Source organism: Oncorhynchus nerka, linkage group LG24 (assembly GCF_034236695.1).
Source record: "Oncorhynchus nerka isolate Pitt River linkage group LG24, Oner_Uvic_2.0, whole genome shotgun sequence".
Classification (NCBI taxonomy): Eukaryota; Metazoa; Chordata; class Actinopteri; order Salmoniformes; family Salmonidae; genus Oncorhynchus; species Oncorhynchus nerka.
Window position 1 is genome coordinate 55,837,172 of NC_088419.1, and position 6,000 is coordinate 55,843,171.

The window sequence follows — 6,000 nt, forward strand, 5'->3', positions numbered from 1 at the left end:
CACGCTGACAATAAACAATGAATAATTTAAGATTGACTTTGAGTGTCCCTGTGTAAGAATTTCCACGACAATACATGTGTGACTGCAATATACACTGCTCAAAAAAATTAAGGGAACACTTAAACAACACAATGTAACTCCAAGTCAATCACACTTCTGTGAAATCAAACTGTCCACTTAGGAAGCAACACTGATTTCAAATACATTTCACATGCTGTTGTGCAAATGGAATTGGAAATGTGGAAATGTGGAAATTATAGGCAATTAGCAAGACACCCCCAATAAAGGAGTGGTTCTGCAGGTGGTGACCACAGACCACTTCTCAGTTCGTATGCTTCCTGGCTGATGTTTTGGTCACCTTTGAATGCTGGCGGTGCTTTCACTCTAGTGGTAGCATGAGACAGAGTCTACAACCCACACCAGTGGCTCAGGTAGAGCAGCTCATCCAGGATGGCACATCAATGCGAGCTGTGGCAAGAAGGTTTGCTGTGTCTGTCAGCGTAGTGTCCAGAGCATGGAGGCGCTACCAGGAGACAGGCCAGTACTTCAGGAGATGTGGAGGAGTCCGTAGGAGGGCAACAACCCAGCAGCAGGACCGCTACCTCCGCCTTTGTGCAAGGAGGAGCAGGAGGAGCACTGCCAGGGCCCTGCAAAATGACTTCCAGCAGGCCACAAATGTGCATGTGTCTGCTCAAACGGTGAGAAACAGACTCCATGAGGGTGGTATGAGGGCCCGACGTCCACAGGTGGGGGTTGTGCTTACAGCCCAACACCGTGCAGGACGTTTGGCATTTGCCAGAGAACACCAAGATTGGCAAATTCGCCATTGGCGCCCTGTGCTCTTCACAGATGAAAGCAGGTTCACACTGAGCACATGTGACAGACGTGACAGTCTGGAGACGCCATGGAGAACGTTCTGCTGCCTGCAACATCCTCCAGTATGACCGGTTTGGCGGTGGGTCAGTCATGGTGTGGGGTGGCATTTCTTTGGGGGGCCGCACAGCCCTCCATGTGCTCGCCAGAGGTAGCCTGACTGTCATTAGGTACCCGAGATGAGATCCTCAGACCCCTTGTGAGACCATATGCTGGTGCGGTTGGCCCTGGGTTCCTCCTAATGCAAGACAATGCTAGACCTCATGTGGCTGGAGTGTGTCAGCAGTTCCTGCAAGAGGAAGGCATTGATGCCTGATGGACTGGCCCGCCCGTTCCCCAGACCTGAAACCAATTGAGCACATCTGGGACATCATGTCTCACTCCATCCACCAACGCCACGTTGCACCACAGACTGTCCAGGAGTTGGCGGATGCTTTAGTTCAGGTCTGGGAGGAGATCTCTCAGGAGACCATCCGCCACCTCATCAGGAGCATGCCCAGGCGTTGTAGGGAGGTCATACAGGCACGTGGAGGCCACACACACTACTGAGCCTCATTTTGACTTGTTTTAAGGACATTACATCAAAGTTGGATCAGCCTGTAGTGTGGTTTTCCACTTTAATTTTGAGTGTGACTCCAAATCCAGACCTCCATGGGTTGATAAATTTGATTTCCATTGATAATTTTTGTGTGATTTTGTTGTCAGCACATTCAACTATGTAAAGAAAAAAGTATTTAATAAGAATATTTCATTCATTCAGATCTGGGATGTGTTATTTTAGTGTTCCCTTTATTTTTTTGAGCAGTGTATTTTTTAAACAAATTCGATATATAACTCAATATGAGATCTGTTTGTAAACATTTACATTTGACATTTTAGTCATTTAGCAGATGCACTTATCCAGAGCAACTTACAGTAAGTGCATTAAGATAGTAAGGGGTGACAACCACATATCACAGTCAAATATACAAAAATATTGCAAAAAATCTAATTTTCATACACATCACAAATCTATTAATGAAAAATCTGAGAACAGTAAACACAATATATATACAAAAGAATGGTCCGTACTGAAGAGCTCAGTGACTTTCGACGTGGCACCATCATAGGATGCCACCTTTCCAAAAAGTCAGTTTGTCAAATGTCTGCCCTGCTAGAGCTGCCCCGGTCAACTGTAAGTGCTGTTATTGTGAAAGGGAATTGTCTAGGAGCAACAACGGGTCAGCCGGGAAGTGGTAGCCCACACAAACTCACAGAATGGCAACACCGAGTGCTGAAGCGTGTAGCATGTAGCATGTAAAAGTAATCTGTCCTCAGTTGCAACACTCACTACCGAGTTCCAAACTGTCTCTGGAAGCAACGTCAGCACAATAAATGTTTGTCGGGAGCTTCATAAAATTAATTTCCATGGCCCAGCAGCTGCACACAACCCTAAGTTCACCATGCGCAATGAAAAAAAACGATAACAAATAAATAAATAATGCAAGACAGATAGGGCAGCTCTGCTTCTAGCTCCTAAGCAATTCTTCTTCACAGGCATTTCGCTACACCCGCAATAACATCTGTTAAACGTGTATGTGACAATATTTTATTTGAATTTGTAATGCTTGCCGCCATTGGACTCTGGAGCAGTGGAAACACATTCTCTGGATTGATGAATCACAATTCACCATCTGGCAGTCCGACAGATGAATCTGGGTTTGGCAGAAGTCAGGAGAACGCTACCTGCCCCAATGCATAGCAACAGTTTGGGCAAGGCCCTTTGCTGTTTCAGCATGACAATGCCCACGTGCACAAAGCGAGGTCAATACAGAAATGGTTTGTCGAGATTGGTGTGGAAGAACTTGACCGGCTTGCACGTATCCCCGACCTCAACCTTGAACATCTTTGGGATGAATTGGAACACTGACTGCGAGCCAGGCCTAATCACCCAATATCAGTTCCAACATCTAGTGGAAAGCCTCTCCAGAAGATTGGAGGCTGTTATAGCAGTAAAGGGGGTACCAATTCAATATTAATTCCCATGATTTTGGAATGAGATGTTCGACAAGCAGATGTCCATATACTTTTGGTCATGTACAGTAGTGTACCTTGTGAGCTTAGCTCAATTGTCATACCCAATCAGAACCCAAAATATAAGCTTGTTTTACTCCTTTTTTTTGTAAACAATGAAATTGTAAACAAACACTGTATAGCCTGAAAACATAGTTAAAACTATACTTTTTTATCTCACGGATGGTCAGTCTTTGCTTCCATACCTCTGCCTATGAATTTCAAAGTGATTACATTTTTCCAGACCCATTCCTCTGCTATTTACCAAAACACTGGTGGGGTGTCCGCTTTGTTGTTGTTTGAACTGCAGATTGCCCTTTAATTGCTCTGGATCCCAAGCATCCCCAATCCCATTGCCTTTACAGTAAGGAGTTGACTACTGTTCTTAGGCTGACCTTTTAATTCGGGAGTTTTTCTAGTTCTTGGTAGTTCTGTCAGTTGGATGGGAATGAGGCTCAGGGACAAGCCAAGCCAAACAGTCTTAGAAACAGAGGGTTTTCGGGGAAATGCTAAAATGGTTCAATACTGAGGAGAGGGAGGGAGTATCACGTGCACTTCCCCTGGCCTCACACCCCCTTCACCCGCTTTACTGCCAACCCAGCTCTCCATCCCCCATCCATCTCCTCAGTAAGCTGACACAGCGCGTTTAAGCGTTAGCTGCTTTGTCTCTAATAGGATGAAGCAGACTTACATTGTCATCTGATAAAACTAAGCAGCTTGATATCTGCGCTGCTCCTTCTTAACCAATTTGTACTCAATTAGGATAATGAGGAAACAAGCGAGGACGGGCCAAAAATGTATTAACCTGATCAGATAACTGAGCCCCCAAACCCCAAAGAAGTCAAATCTGTAACTGTGATCTATCCATCATATCATGATATGGATATGATCATGAACAATATAAATATGTTCAGCAATATCTTTAACATGATTAAGATGGCACTTAATAGCGTTTGTCACCATGTTTGTTTACTGGTAATGGGTAAAGTGCTTATCGGGTGATCCAGGGATTTCAATATCATCCTCTTGGCCTCAACCCTCTGGACGTTGCCAGGAAAAGGTACCTGCAGTCTGCAGCATGCCCATACCTGTCCACACGTGAGGAGCCTTTCCCTGTGGCGTTCAGCAGTCCCAATGAGCATCCTCTGCAAGGAGTTTCATGAAAAGCTTCTCACCGACAGGATGATTCCTTCCTAGAATGAAGGTATCATTTCACTAAGTCCATTAGCCATTAGCGTCACGTTTCACAGGGCAAGGCCGCTTTCACCTGTAACCAAAGAGGCAAAGAGGTGACACATATGGCTGGTGGGCCATTCCAGATGCTAGCTGGTTATATCAAACACCTGAAAAAGAAAAGGAGAGCCTCACACTCTAGGAGCTCAGATGCAATAATTGTATAGCCAACATTTCGACGGACAAGCTGTCTTCAACAAGGTATGCTGCGTATCAAACACCAACATACTCAAGTTATGATCAGACCTGCAACCTTTCAGGTTTTTGTAAACCCTCAGAAATCTGCATCATGATCATGTTCTGCAGAATGCAGGTCTTGTTGAAGAGAGCAGGCCAACACATTCTCATGACTATGCCTGCAGACTGCAAACACACCCCACTACAATTATCATCCAGCAAAATGGTTATTGTGCATTATGAAGCAGATGGTCAGATTTGTACGGTTAACAAAGCCAATGTTGAAGGTGAAATTTTGACCTCCAACGTTTTCCAACATCTAGTAGCTGCAGAATACTAAGCCTGTTCCTAGAAGAACCATGCTTTACTGTGGCTATTTGGATAGGCAACGCAGGACACCTGTCTATTCAATCTGCTTTGTTTAATAGGTCATTTCTTGACGTCATTAAGACATTAAGAGTGAGCCTCAGTCTCTGATTACCACATCTCCTCAGATTAACAGGACGATGGTGAAGCTTGTTGGTTTCTCTAGTCATCTCATCCTCAGATTAGCTTGTCCTTCAAGGTCAAAGATACAACATAAACACACAAATCTAATGTAAGTGCCCTGGGTTGGCAAATATTCAACGGGGCACTGAACATAGTTGTTGTTGTTGCACTGGTGTTGCATAATAATGCTGTAACTGTTTTCTCATCTCTTCTAAGTAGAGATTGTCGGTGTTGTTTTAAAAAGGTCCTCTGGTTACGTCTCCGTCTAACACACCGTTGCACTGTTGAATATGTCAAGCATCTCTGTTGCCATGTCATCATTCAACAAATGGAAATGAATGGCAAACCAAAAGGAACTGCAAATGCATCCAAGAAGTTTCAAGCTTGATGTAGTCATTGCATACTAGGAATATGGGACCAAATACTAAACTTTTGACTAGTTTATTTATAAGAATATTTAAGGGCGTCAATCATTTTGACCCCTACGTTATTGAGAAAAAATAGTATTACTTGTTAAACAAATCTCTTTCTCTGAGCAATTGTATTAATATAAAATAATATAATTATATGGTTGTTTATCTACCTTAGTTGAATGCACTGCCTGTAAATCACTCTGGATAAGGCCGTCTGCTAAATTACCAAAATGTAAATGTAAAAATGAACACTTGCAAAGCACACTGGGTATTATTTCTTTGAGCAAAACAAGACCAATCTCTGAACCAATCATAGACGTCTATGTTTCACATGTTAGACAGCATAGTACAGTACAGCACAGTACAGTAAAGCACACTAGAGTGCAGTGCAATACATGACAGAGTTTAGTTTAGTATACTTCGGTACTCTATTGTGCTGTACTGTCCTGAACGATACTCTACTATGCTCCATTGTACTGTACTCTACTTAGTAGCGTACTGTACTAAACTACTGTATACCCAAATATTTTTATTTACTGTCCTCTACACTGCTGTGCTGTACTGTGCTGTGCAATGCTGTGCTTTCCAAACGTGTGAAACATAGACATCTTTGATTGGTTCAGATTTGGTCCGATCCGGGAATCACATTTCAACTACTTTTCAACTTCCATGGACGTCGGACATTGCTCAGTGGGATAGTTTTTTTCATACTCTGAATGTATTCATATATGGCAATTTAGCAAACACGACTCAAGGATCATCT